The 13,768-nt window shown below is 46.4% G+C and overlaps 1 long non-coding RNA gene across 1 annotated transcript; it reads left to right on the forward strand.

Annotated features, from left to right (window-relative positions):
* Nucleotides 1-928: 928 nt before the first annotated feature.
* On the forward strand, nt 929-11,033 carry LOC134911283 (uncharacterized). Its single transcript, XR_010176448.1, has 4 exons — nt 929-1,026; nt 1,440-1,560; nt 1,884-2,018; nt 10,793-11,033. It is a non-coding gene; the product is annotated as an uncharacterized LOC134911283 (long non-coding RNA).
* Nucleotides 11,034-13,768: the final 2,735 nt, after the last annotated feature.

The raw sequence follows: 13,768 nt of genomic DNA on the forward strand, positions 1-13,768 counted from the left end.
ATGGTGCCATGTGGTGCCACAGGGCACAGCAATGCTCACTGTCCACTCAACCTCTTTCCAACACGTCCAGCGGGTGTGAACAAGTCGAGTGGATGTCATTACCTATTCCCTGTGAATGTCACCTTGCGGGCCCACCTTACAGTTTTATATACGCTGGTATTGAATAATACATTTCTAGTGCGCCACAAAAGAGACAACTCTTATTTCTTCTCCTCTGTATATGCTCATAGGTTACACAGGTTCTGTGGCTGATTAAACCAGGTGAACTGCAGACTTGAGGTCAGCCAGCCACGGAAACTGTATAATCTGTGAGTTTCCTGGTTTAATGGGATAGTACAGTTAGTTAAGCTATCCCTCTTTCTCTCTCTCTCTCTCTCTCTATATATATATATATATATATATATATATATATATACACACACACACACACACACACACACACACACAACGGAAAATGATTGATTCAGCCTCTTAGATAAAGAGCTTTAGGCCCAGATTTATCAAGCCTTGGAGAGTCATAAATTGCACAGTGATAAAGTATCAACCAATCAGCTCCTAACTGTCATTTTTCTAACACAGCCTGTAACATGGCAATTAGTAGCTGATTGGCCTGTACTTTATCACTGTGCAATTTATCACTCTCCAATGCTTGATAAATCTAGGCCTTACTTCCTTATAAAATATAAGCAGTGATTTAGTCTATAAATTGCTGTCACTTATGTTTTCCCTTTACCTATATACTGAGGCACTCTGTACAACATTGCCTTATACTTAATTTTCTACACTAGTCTAATTTTTTTTTAAACTAGAAACACATGTATATTTAAACTAGAAACTCATGTATATATATGTAGAAAATGCATATGTAAGATAGCTGTAACTCTGTAGCTTTGCTGCTGGTTACTGTGACATCACACCTAGCTTGTGACATCACTAGCCCGTGACATCACAATGCTTCTTCCTGTAATATTCTATCTACAGCCGCTGTTGTTTCCAGTTTCCATGCAGGAAGACAGGTAGGAGGAGGTGAGTCCTAAATAGCAGGGTATGATGGAGGGGGTAAGGAAGACAGAGTGCAGTATAGTCAGCTGAAAGGCAATACAAGATAAATAGAACAGGGAATACAGTTACAAGGACACATAAATAGGAGAAGCGCAGGAAGTAACAACATATTTAGGAATAAAAATGTAGCGTTTCAGGAATAAAGAGGGCAGTATGGAGGATAAGCACACATACAGGGGATGCAGATAACCTGGGTCTCTATGAGGCAGGATTGTGGCTTTGGGATGAAAAAGTTAATAAATTAGATAAGTGGGATATTGATAACTTTGAAAGTATCTTGTTTGGTTTAAGGAAAATTGGGAAACTGGTTGACTCATGGACATTTTATGGTACTTAAACTAGTACTATGCTTGATAATAGTCTTTTGTGTTTTTTAGATCATCTGGCAAAGAGATTTGCAGAGTGTCGGGTGACCGGCAAAGAGATCTGCAAAGTGTCAGTTGAAGATGACGGGAGGGGTCGCAGAGGTAGCAACGACTGGAGTATAACATGCAGGAGGTAAGTTACCATACTCTCTCTGCACATGTTACATCTGCCCCACCTACAGTGCAGTGCAGTGGTTTTGTCCATTAGAGAACAAATCTGCTGCTGTGATCAGGTCTGAATTAGGCCCAGTGTATGATACTAACATGATCCTAGCACTAGGGAAGATAAAATCTGGAGCAGATAACTTGGGTCTCTATGAGAAAGGATCTTGGGTTTTGGATAAAAAGTCAATCAAATAGATAAATTGCAAATGAATAAAAATGAAAGTACGTAACAGAATGTAGTAGTATAATTATACAAATAGTGTGTCTGACCAGGAAATTCTGGTTATTTAGATCATCATTTGGCAAAGTTCTGGCAAAGAGATTTGCAGAGTGTCGGGTGACCGGCAAAGAGATCTGCAAAGTGTCAGTTGAAGACGACGTGAGGGGTCGCAGAGGTATTAGTGACTGGAGAATAGCATGCAGGAGGTAAGTTACCATACTTGTGTAATTGTGTGTGTGGTGGGGGGTATTGAGAGCACAGTACAAAACATAGGGTCTATGGTGGGGGAAAGCGGACAATACAAAACATGCAGAAGGGGGCAACTTGGTATAGCACATACAGATGACAATACAAAAACATAGAAATTGTGGCACACTCTATAGGACATATATAGGAAGGACATACACTTTTGGGGGTTGCGAGATGTAGAACATACTGTAATACAGAAAAACAGGAAGGGTGGGGAGAGCATGATACAGAACATACAGATCGGGGGAAGAACAATACAGATAAGGGGAGATAGGGAAATGGCGGACATGTACAGTATATCAATGAACTGGGAGCAGGTGTACAAAGCCTGGGAGAGTGATAAAGTGGAGAGAGATAAACTAACAACCAATCAGCTCCTAGCTGTCAGCTTTCAAAAACAGCCTGTAACATGGCAGTTAGGAACTGATTGGCTGGCACTTTACCTCTCTCCACTTTATCACTCTGCAGGGCTTAATACATCTCCCCCGTAGAATAACCAAATGATGAAATGGTACAGAATGGTATAAATGATGTGAATTGGAGTTGTAACAAGTGACTGTTTCCCTATCTTTACATATAATAAAGGTGACATAGGGGGTCATTCTGACCTGTTCGTTTACTGCTTTTTGTCGCAGCCAAGCGAACAGGTCCCTACTGCACATGTGTCGGCGCCGTAGTGCGCCTGCGCATGCCAGACGGCCGAAGGCCGTTGCAGGGATGCGATCGCCTCTGCCTAATTGACAGGCAGAGGTGGTCGCTGGGCGGGAGGGGGCGGAAACGGCGGCGTTTGGCTGCCGTTTTGTGGGAGCAGTCCTGCCAATGCAGGCTTGGCCAGATCGAGCAGGGAGCGGCCCGCAGCGGCTCCGTGATGTAACACGCACCGCTGCGTAGAGATGAGCGGGTTCGGTTTCTTTGAATCCGAACCCGCACGAACTTCACTTTTTTTTCCACGGGTCCGAGCGACTCGGATCTTCCCGCCTTGCTCGGTTAACCCGAGCGCGCCCGAACGTCATCATGACGCTGTCGGATTCTCGCGAGGCTCGGATTCTATCGCGAGACTCGGATTCTATATAAGGAGCCGCGCGTCGCCGCCATTTTCACTCGTGCATTGAGATTGATAGGGAGAGGACGTGTCTGGCGTCCTCTCCATTAGAATAGAGATAGATAGATTAGATAGAGAGAGATTGTGCAGAGTCGCAGACAGAGTTAGTTTACCACAGTCAGTGACCAGTGCAGTTGCTAGTTAACTTTTATTTAATATAATATATCCGTTCACTTCTCTCTGCTATATCCGTTCTCTGCCTGAAAAAAAAAACGATACACAGCACAGTCAGTCACACAGTGTGACTCAGTCTGTGTGCACTCAGCTCAGCCCAGTGTGCTGCACAGTCATCAATGTATAAATTAAAAGCTTATAATTAATTGTGGGGGAGACTGGGGAGCACTGCAGGTTGTTAGCAGGAGCCAGGAGTACAATTATATTAATTAACAGTGCACACTTTTGCTGCAGGAGTGGTGACCAGTGCCTGACCACCAGTATAGTATTGTTGTATACTACTAATATCTCTTTAAATATCAACCAGTCTATATTAGCAGCAGACACAGTACAGTGCGGTAGTTCACGGCTGTGGCTACCTCTGTGTCGGCACACGGCAGGCAGTCCGTCCGACCAGAATTGTATTATTTATTATTATATACCTACCACCTAACCGTGGTTTTTTTTTCATTCTTTATACCGTCATAGTGTCATCCTAATTGTTACGAGTATACTACTATCTCTTTATCAACCAGTGTACAGTGCGGTAGTTCACGGCTGTGGCTACCTCTGTGTCGGCACACGGCAGGCAGTCCGTCCGACCAGAATTGTATTATTTATTATTATATACCTACCACCTAACCGTGGTTTTTTTTTCATTCTTTATACCGTCATAGTGTCATCCTAATTGTTACGAGTATACTACTATCTCTTTATCAACCAGTGTACAGTGCGGTAGTTCACGGCTGTGGCTACCTCTGTGTCGGCACACGGCAGGCAGTCCGTCCGACCAGAATTGTATTATTTATTATTATATACCTACCACCTAACCGTGGTTTTTTTTTCATTCTTTATACCGTCATAGTGTCATCCTAATTGTTACGAGTATACTACTATCTCTTTATCAACCAGTGTACAGTGCGGTAGTTCACGGCTGTGGCTACCTCTGTGTCGGCACACGGCAGGCAGTCCGTCCGACCAGAATTGTATTATTTATTATTATATACCTACCACCTAACCGTGGTTTTTTTTCCATTCTTTATACCGTCATAGTGTCATCCTAATTGTTACGAGTATACTACTATCTCTTTATCAACCAGTGTACAGTGCGGTAGTTCACGGCTGTGGCTACCTCTGTGTCGGCACACGGCAGGCAGTCCGTCCGACCAGAATTGTATTATTTATTATTATATACCTACCACCTAACCGTGGTTTTTTTTTCATTCTTTATACCGTCATAGTGTCATCCTAATTGTTACGAGTATACTACTATCTCTTTATCAACCAGTGTACAGTGCGGTAGTTCACGGCTGTGGCTACCTCTGTGTCGGCACACGGCAGGCAGTCCGTCCGACCAGAATTGTATTATTTATTATTATATACCTACCACCTAACCGTGGTTTTTTTTTCATTCTTTATACCGTCATAGTGTCATCCTAATTGTTACGAGTATACTACTATCTCTTTATCAACCAGTGTACAGTGCGGTAGTTCACGGCTGTGGCTACCTCTGTGTCGGCAGTCGGCAGGCAGTCCGTCCATCCATAATTGTATTATTATTATAATATATACCACCTAACCGTGGTTTTTTTTTCATTCTTTATACCGTCGTCATAGTGTCATACTAGTTGTTACGAGTATACTACTATCTCTTTATCAACCAGTGTACAGTGCGGTAGTTCACGGCTGTGGCTACCTCTGTGTCGGCAGTCGGCAGGCAGTCCGTCCATCCATAATTGTATTATTATTATAATATATACCACCTAACCGTGGTTTTTTTTTCATTCTTTATACCGTCGTCATAGTGTCATACTAGTTGTTACGAGTATACTACTATCTCTTTATCAACCAGTGTACAGTGCGGTAGTTCACGGCTGTGGCTACCTCTGTGTCGGCAGTCGGCAGGCAGTCCGTCCATCCATAATTGTATTATTATTATAATATATACCACCTAACCGTGGTTTTTTTTTTCATTCTTTATACCGTCGTCATAGTGTCATACTAGTTGTTACGAGTATACTACTATCTCTTTATCAACCAGTGTACAGTGCGGTAGTTCACGGCTGTGGCTACCTCTGTGTCGGCAGTCGGCAGGCAGTCCGTCCATCCATAATTGTATTATTATTATAATATATACCACCTAACCGTGGTTTTTTTATACCACCTAACCGTGGCAGTCCGTCCATAATTGTATACTAGTATCCAATCCATCCATCTCCATTGTTTACCTGAGGTGCCTTTTAGTTCTGCCTATAAAATATGGAGAACAAAAAAGTTGAGGTTCCAAAATTAGGGAAAGATCAAGATCCACTTCCACCTCGTGCTGAAGCTGCTGCCACTAGTCATGGCCGAGACGATGAAATGCCAGCAACGTCGTCTGCCAAGGCCGATGCCCAATGTCATAGTACAGAGCATGTCAAATCCAAAACACCAAATATCAGAAAAAAAAGGACTCCAAAACCTAAAATAAAATTGTCGGAGGAGAAGCGTAAACTTGCCAATATGCCATTTACCACACGGAGTGGCAAGGAACGGCTGAGGCCCTGGCCTATGTTCATGGCTAGTGGTTCAGCTTCACATGAGGATGGAAGCACTCAGCCTCTCGCTAGAAAACTGAAAAGACTCAAGCTGGCAAAAGCACCGCAAAGAACTGTGCGTTCTTTGAAATCCCAAATCCACAAGGAGAGTCCAATTGTGTCGTTTGCGATGCCTGACCTTCCCAACACTGGACGTGAAGAGCATGCGCCTTCCACTATTTGCATGCCCCCTGCAAGTGCTGGAAGGAGCACCCGCAGTCCAGTTCCTGATAGTCAGATTGAAGATGTCAGTGTTGAAGTACACCAGGATGAGGAGGATATGGGTGTTGCTGGCGCTGGGGAGGAAATTGACCAGGAGGATTCTGATGGTGAGGTGGTTTGTTTAAGTCAGGCACCCGGGGAGACACCTGTTGTCCGTGGGAGGAATATGGCCGTTGACATGCCAGGTGAAAATACCAAAAAAATCAGCTCTTCGGTGTGGAGGTATTTCACCAGAAATGCGGACAACAGGTGTCAAGCCGTGTGTTCCCTTTGTCAAGCTGTAATAAGTAGGGGTAAGGACGTTAACCACCTCGGAACATCCTCCCTTATACGTCACCTGCAGCGCATTCATAATAAGTCAGTGACAAGTTCAAAAACTTTGGGTGACAGCGGAAGCAGTCCACTGACCAGTAAATCCCTTCCTCTTGTAACCAAGCTCACGCAAACCACCCCACCAACTCCCTCAGTGTCAATTTCCTCCTTCCCCAGGAATGCCAATAGTCCTGCAGGCCATGTCACTGGCAAGTCTGACGAGTCCTCTCCTGCCTGGGATTCCTCCGATGCATCCTTGCGTGTAACGCCTACTGCTGCTGGCGCTGCTGTTGTTGCCGCTGGGAGTCGATGGTCATCCCAGAGGGGAAGTCGTAAGCCCACTTGTACTACTTCCAGTAAGCAATTGACTGTTCAACAGTCCTTTGCGAGGAAGATGAAATATCACAGCAGTCATCCTACTGCAAAGCGGATAACTGAGTCCTTGACAACTATGTTGGTGTTAGACGTGCGTCCGGTATCCGCCGTTAGTTCACAGGGAACTAGACAATTTATTGAGGCAGTGTGCCCCCGTTACCAAATACCATCTAGGTTCCACTTCTCTAGGCAGGCGATACCGAGAATGTACACGGACGTCAGAAAAAGACTCACCAGTGTCCTAAAAAATGCAGTTGTACCCAATGTCCACTTAACCACGGACATGTGGACAAGTGGAGCAGGGCAGGGTCAGGACTATATGACTGTGACAGCCCACTGGGTAGATGTATGGACTCCCGCCGCAAGAACAGCAGCGGCGGCACCAGTAGCAGCATCTCGCAAACGCCAACTCTTTCCTAGGCAGGCTACGCTTTGTATCACCGCTTTCCAGAATACGCACACAGCTGAAAACCTCTTACGGCAACTGAGGAAGATCATCGCGGAATGGCTTACCCCAATTGGACTCTCCTGTGGATTTGTGGCATCGGACAACGCCAGCAATATTGTGTGTGCATTAAATATGGGCAAATTCCAGCACGTCCCATGTTTTGCACATACCTTGAATTTGGTGGTGCAGAATTTTTAAAAAAACGACAGGGGCGTGCAAGAGATGCTGTCGGTGGCCAGAAAAATTGCGGGACACTTTCGGCGTACAGGCACCACGTACAGAAGACTGGAGCACCACCAAAAACTACTGAACCTGCCCTGCCATCATCTGAAGCAAGAAGTGGTAACGAGGTGGAATTCAACCCTCTATATGCTTCAGAGGTTGGAGGAGCAGCAAAAGGCCATTCAAGCCTATACAATTGAGCACGATATAGGAGATGGAATGCACCTGTCTCAAGTGCAGTGGAGAATGATTTCAACGTTGTGCAAGGTTCTGATGCCCTTTGAACTTGCCACACGTGAAGTCAGTTCAGACACTGCCAGCCTGAGTCAGGTCATTCCCCTCATCAGGCTTTTGCAGAAGAAGCTGGAGGCATTGAAGAAGGAGCTAACACGGAGCGATTCCGCTAGGCATGTGGGACTTGTGGATGCAGCCCTTAATTCGCTTAACAAGGATTCACGGGTGGTCAATCTGTTGAAATCAGAGCACTACATTTTGGCCACCGTGCTCGATCCTAGATTTAAAGCCTACCTTGGATCTCTCTTTCCGGCAGACACAGGTCTGCTGGGGTTGAAAGACCTGCTGGTGACAAAATTGTCAAGTCAAGCGGAACGCGACCTGTCAACATCTCCTCCTTCACATTCTCCCGCAACTGGGGGTGCGAGGAAAAGGCTCAGAATTCCGAGCCCACCCGCTGGCGGTGATGCAGGGCAGTCTGGAGCGACTGCTGATGCTGACATCTGGTCCGGACTGAAGGACCTGACAACGATTACGGACATGTCGTCTACTGTCACTGCATATGATTCTCTCAACATTGATAGAATGGTGGAGGATTATATGAGTGACCGCATCCAAGTAGGCACGTCACACAGTCCGTACTTATACTGGCAGGAAAAAGAGGCAATTTGGAGGCCCTTGCACAAACTGGCTTTATTCTACCTAAGTTGCCCTCCCACAAGTGTGTACTCCGAAAGAGTGTTTAGTGCCGCCGCTCACCTTGTCAGCAATCGGCGTACGAGGTTACATCCAGAAAATGTGGAGAAGATGATGTTCATTAAAATGAATTATAATCAATTCCTCCGCGGAGACATTGACCAGCAGCAATTGCCTCCACAAAGTACACAGGGAGCTGAGATGGTGGATTCCAGTGGGGACGAATTGATAATCTGTGAGGAGGGGGATGTACACGGTGATATATCGGAGGGTGAAGATGAGGTGGACATCTTGCCTCTGTAGAGCCAGTTTGTGCAAGGAGAGATTAATTGCTTCTTTTTTGGGGGGGGTCCAAACCAACCCGTCATATCAGTCACAGTCGTGTGGCAGACCCTGTCACTGAAATGATGGGTTGGTTAAAGTGTGCATGTCCTGTTTTGTTTATACAACATAAGGGTGGGTGGGAGGGCCCAAGGATAATTCCATCTTGCACCTCTTTTTTCTTTTCTTTTTCTTTGCATCATGTGCTGATTGGGGAGGGTTTTTTGGAAGGGACATCCTGCGTGACACTGCAGTGCCACTCCTAGATGGGCCCGGTGTTTGTGTCGGCCACTAGGGTCGCTAATCTTACTCACACAGCTACCTCATTGCGCCTCTTTTTTTCTTTGCGTCATGTGCTGTTTGGGGAGGGTTTTTTGGAAGGGACATCCTGCGTGACACTGCAGTGCCACTCCTAGATGTGCCCGGTGTTTGTGTCGGCCACTAGGGTCGCTAATCTTACTCACACAGTCAGCTACCTCATTGCGCCTCTTTTTTTCTTTGCGTCATGTGCTGTTTGGGGAGGGTTTTTTGGAAGGGCCATCCTGCGTGACACTGCAGTGCCACTCCTAGATGGGCCCGGTGTTTGTGTCGGCCACTAGGGTCGCTTATCTTACTCACACAGCGACCTCGGTTCAAATTTTAGGACTAAAAATAATATTGTGAGGTGTGATGTGTTCAGAATAGGCTGAAAATGAGTGTAAATTATGTTTTTTGAGGTTAATAATACTTTGGGATCAAAATTACCCCCAAATTCTATGATTTAAGCTGTTTTTTAGGGTTTTTTTAAAAAAACACCCGAATCCAAAACACACCCGAATCCGACAAAAAAAATTCGGTGAGGTTTTGCCAAAACGCGGTCGAACCCAAAACACGGCCGCGGAACCGAACCCAAAACCAAAACACAAAACCCGAAAAATTTCCGGCGCTGCTGCGGGCTGGGGAGCGATGAGTAGCTCCCGGCAAGTACGCTAAATCTATGCTGGCCGGGAGATACTCTTGAAGTGCAAAGGCATCACTACTGTGCGATGCCTTTGCACTTCTGCGGGGGGGGGGGGCAGTGACATGTGGGGTGAACTAGCCCTGTGCTGGATGTCCCCGCGCATGTCAGTGTGATTGATCGTTGCTGTGCTAAATTAGCACAGCTACGATGAACTCGGAATGACTCACTTAGTCCTTTCCCTAGTCCTTCTACTTACCGCTCAGGGGGCCTGATTCAGACGCGGACGCACAGCTGCTGTTGCACCAAGTGGCTCAATGCTTTTTCACTGTGCATGCGTGTAAGCTGTACTGACACAAAATTAAATCAAGCTTACATAGAGTATCCCATTGCAAAGTGATTGACAGGAAGTCAGCGTTTGAGGTGGTAACGGGGGTGGCTAACTGTATACAGGCGTGTCAGGTCCGTACAAACACCTTTACATGTACGTGCATAAATTACTCATTGCGACCTGTGTTGCTGCTGGAGAGCCCCCTGTGTCTAGGAGACTTGCTCAACCTACGACTGCTCAGACTCATGATGCAATTGTGAACAACAAGATTGCAGCAGCGATCGCTTCAACAACCACAACTGAATCAGGCCCACAATTACACCATTATATTTTACTATTTTATCACATTTAACAACTAAGGGGTCAGTTTAATTAGATACGAGTTTGTCTTACAACAGCCGCACTTTCCGGTATCCCCATAGGCTGAATCTGGCCATGAAGGGTGTGAGTTTGGATGCAATGGTAACTCGTACCTAATTGGATTGTCCCCTAAATGTTAGAAATTTATAGCTTTTATTATTTACTGGTCAAATTTATTTTCTGAAGGTCCCCACTAATTACTATAAGAGAGAACTTATCCCCCCAATGTGTGTATTGTATAAAAACAATGGACCCTTTGGGATAATTGTCCTTATTTTAGGTATTTTCCATGTCCTCAGTAGTTAGAGTAACATATTTACATAGAGAGATTATTCTCTACACACAACCACACCACTGTTTGCAGTTTGTCTCTCTGCTTGTTCATCCACTAACAATGATTTTTCATCTCTTCCTCTAAACGCAGTGGGTGATCCCTGAATAGCTGCCCTGGGAGGAGAGCTGCGGACATATGCTCCAAATGTTGGGACATATGCATTACCTATTAGGAGATGCGGTAAAGATGCCGGCTGTCGGGTTTACGGCAGTCAGAATACTGACACTAGGATCCCGACACTCTTCAGAATCCCGACGTTGGAACTCCGAATGGGCAAGGATACCGACACCCGTATTCTTACGATCATAGGTTTAGGGCTGGGCAAGGGGGGTTAGGTTTAGGCATCAGCACATGGGGGGAAAGGGGGGTGGTTAGGCTGCGGGGGAGGGAGGGTTAGGTTAGGTGTCAGGTGGGGGGTTAGGTTTAGGTGTCAGGCGGGGGGTTAGGGTTAGGCTGCAGGTGGGGGGAGGTTAGGGCTAGGTTGTGGATAGAGTGGGTTAGGCACCCACAGGGGAGGTTAGACTGTGGGGGAGGGACGGTTAGGTTTTGGCATCAGGCAGGAGGGTTAGGTTTAGGCATTAGGTGGGGGGGTTAAGTTTAGGCTGCGGGTGGGGGGAGCTTAGGGTTAGGCACCCCTGGGGGTGGTTAGGCTGCAGGGGAGGGAGGGTTAGGTTTAGGCGGGGGATTAGGTTTAGGCATCAGGCGGGGGGGTTAAGTTTAGGCTGTGAGTGGGGGGAGGTTAGCGTTAGGCTGCGGGTAGGTTGGGTTAGGGTTAGGCACCCCTGGGGGTGGTTAGGCTGTGAGTGAGGGAGGTTTAGGTTTAGGCAGAAGGGACGGAGGTTAGCATTAGGCACCTCCGCAGGAGGGTTAGGCACAAAGGGGGGAGGTTAGGGTTAGACTGTGGACAGGAAGGGTTAGGAGGGTGGGAAGAGGGAGAGTGTTAGACATCAGGAGGAGGGGTTAGGGTTAGGCTGCAGGTGAGGGGAGGATATGGTTAGGCTGCAGGGGAGGATAGGGTTAGGTTTAGGCATCAGGTGGGGAGATTAGGTTTAGGCGTCAGGTGGGTTAGGTTTAGGCTGTGGGTGGGGGGAGGTAAGGGTTAGGCAGTGGATAGGGTTGGTTAGGGTTAGGCACCCCCAGGGGTGGTTAGGCTGCGGGGAAGGGAGGGTTAGGTTTAGGCATCAGGTGTTGGTTAGGTTTAAGCATCTCGCGGGGGTTAGGATTAGGCTGCGGGGTGGGGGGAGGATAGTGTTAGGCTGCGGGTGGGAAGAAGTTAGGGTTTGGCTGTGGGTAGGGTGGGTTATGCACCCCCGGGAGTGGTTAGGCTGTGGGAAAAGGAGGGTTAGGTTTAGGCATCAGGTGGGGGTTAGGTTTTAGCATCTCGCAGTGGTTAGGATTAGGCTGTGGGGTGGGGGGAGGATAGGATTAGGCTGAGGGGTGGGGGGAAGTTAGGATTTGGCTGTGGGTAGGGTGGGTTAGGCACCCCGGGAGTGGTTAGGCTATGGGGAAGGGAGGGTTAAGTTTAGGCATCAGGTGGGGGTTAGGTTTAAGCATCTCGCAGGGGTTAGGATTAGGCTGAGGGGTGGGGGAAAGTTAGGATTTGGCTGTAGGTAGGGTGGATTAGGCACCCCGGGAGTGGTTAGGCTGCGGGGAAGGAAGAGTTAGGTAGGCAGCAGGGACGGAGGTTAGGATTAGGCACCTCCACGGGAGGGTTAGGCACAAAGGGGGGAGGTTAGGGTTAGACTGCAGACATGCAGGGTTAGGGGGGTTGGGAGAGGGGAGAACACCCCTTAATCACCCCTGTCGGTCTTTTCTGTACTGGGATCCCAGCATCGGTATGACAACCACCGGAATCCCATGCGCTGGGATAGCATACTGACCCCTCTATTAGTAGTAGTACACTCTCTTAATGCCCAGAGGGAAGGGCGATCCTGAGGCCATGGTTTCCCAGAGGTTTCCCCCCAAGGGGGTTTTCCTCTCCTGAGTGCTGAAGGATGACTCTTTGTGAGTCCAGAGGTGTAGCTTTTATGCCATAATGAGTACCAATCTCATGCCCATCCCTGCAATGTATATGAAGTAGAATAATTGCTAATGTGATCACTTTACTTCTGGGTTTAGACCCCGGCTGCGCTAGTTCACATGTGCAATCGTCAGACTGCGTATGTGAGAGCAGACAGTAATGCAGAGGGATCCCAAGGTTCCTTCTCCAGGAATTATTGCATAATGTAGCCCACAGGCTACAAAAGCCATTTAGAAATGGCTTTAGCTGCTGGGCCAAGCTCAGAAATGCTTTGCATTCTGGAGCTTGGTGAGTTTCACAGTTTACCATCTGCCGTAGAAACTTTTGGTGGCTGCTTTTGTGCTCAAAATAGGAGGAACGCGATAGATATCTCAAATATCCATTGCAGTCCCCAATACATACATTCAGGGGCTAATTAATATTTGTGGGCAGCCCCCAAAACCGACTGTTTTTGGAGATGTCTCGCAAATATTATTTATTAAATATTCCACTTAATAAAATTTTTATATTTTAACATAAGCTAAAAAATGTTTTATGTATTCATTGACTGAGTCTCCCGTCTTTAGTAAATGCTAATTTCACAGGGTCCGCAAATTATTACAGATATGACTGTTACTCTTCTATCCTGGTGCTCCTGGTCTGCTGTATAGCAGCCAGACATATATTTTATATACAGCACACTTGGGGAGATGTATCAAGCCTTGGAAAGAGATAAAGTGCATATGTCCAAACCATACAATCATCTTCTGTCACTTATCTAGCACAGTACATGAAATGATACCTGTAGTTAGAAGCTTCATTTGATTTGGGCAAATATTCAACTTTATCTCTCTCCGCGGCTTGATACATTTCCCAGAAAATATCATGTCTCCCTTTCACTTAATTAACAAGTTAAATTAATTAATTGTCTTGGAAACAGGGTAAGAAATTCACAGTATAAGATAATGTTATAAATGCTTTTCAATACCTCCTGGTACATTTACTGTACATTGATTTATCATTCACATTTCTTCCATGCCAGACAGGGGTGGATTGGGAACGTAAAGTGGCCTGGAAATATATGA

Source organism: Pseudophryne corroboree, chromosome 4 (genome assembly GCF_028390025.1).
Source record: "Pseudophryne corroboree isolate aPseCor3 chromosome 4, aPseCor3.hap2, whole genome shotgun sequence".
NCBI lineage: Eukaryota > Metazoa > Chordata > Amphibia > Anura > Myobatrachidae > Pseudophryne > Pseudophryne corroboree.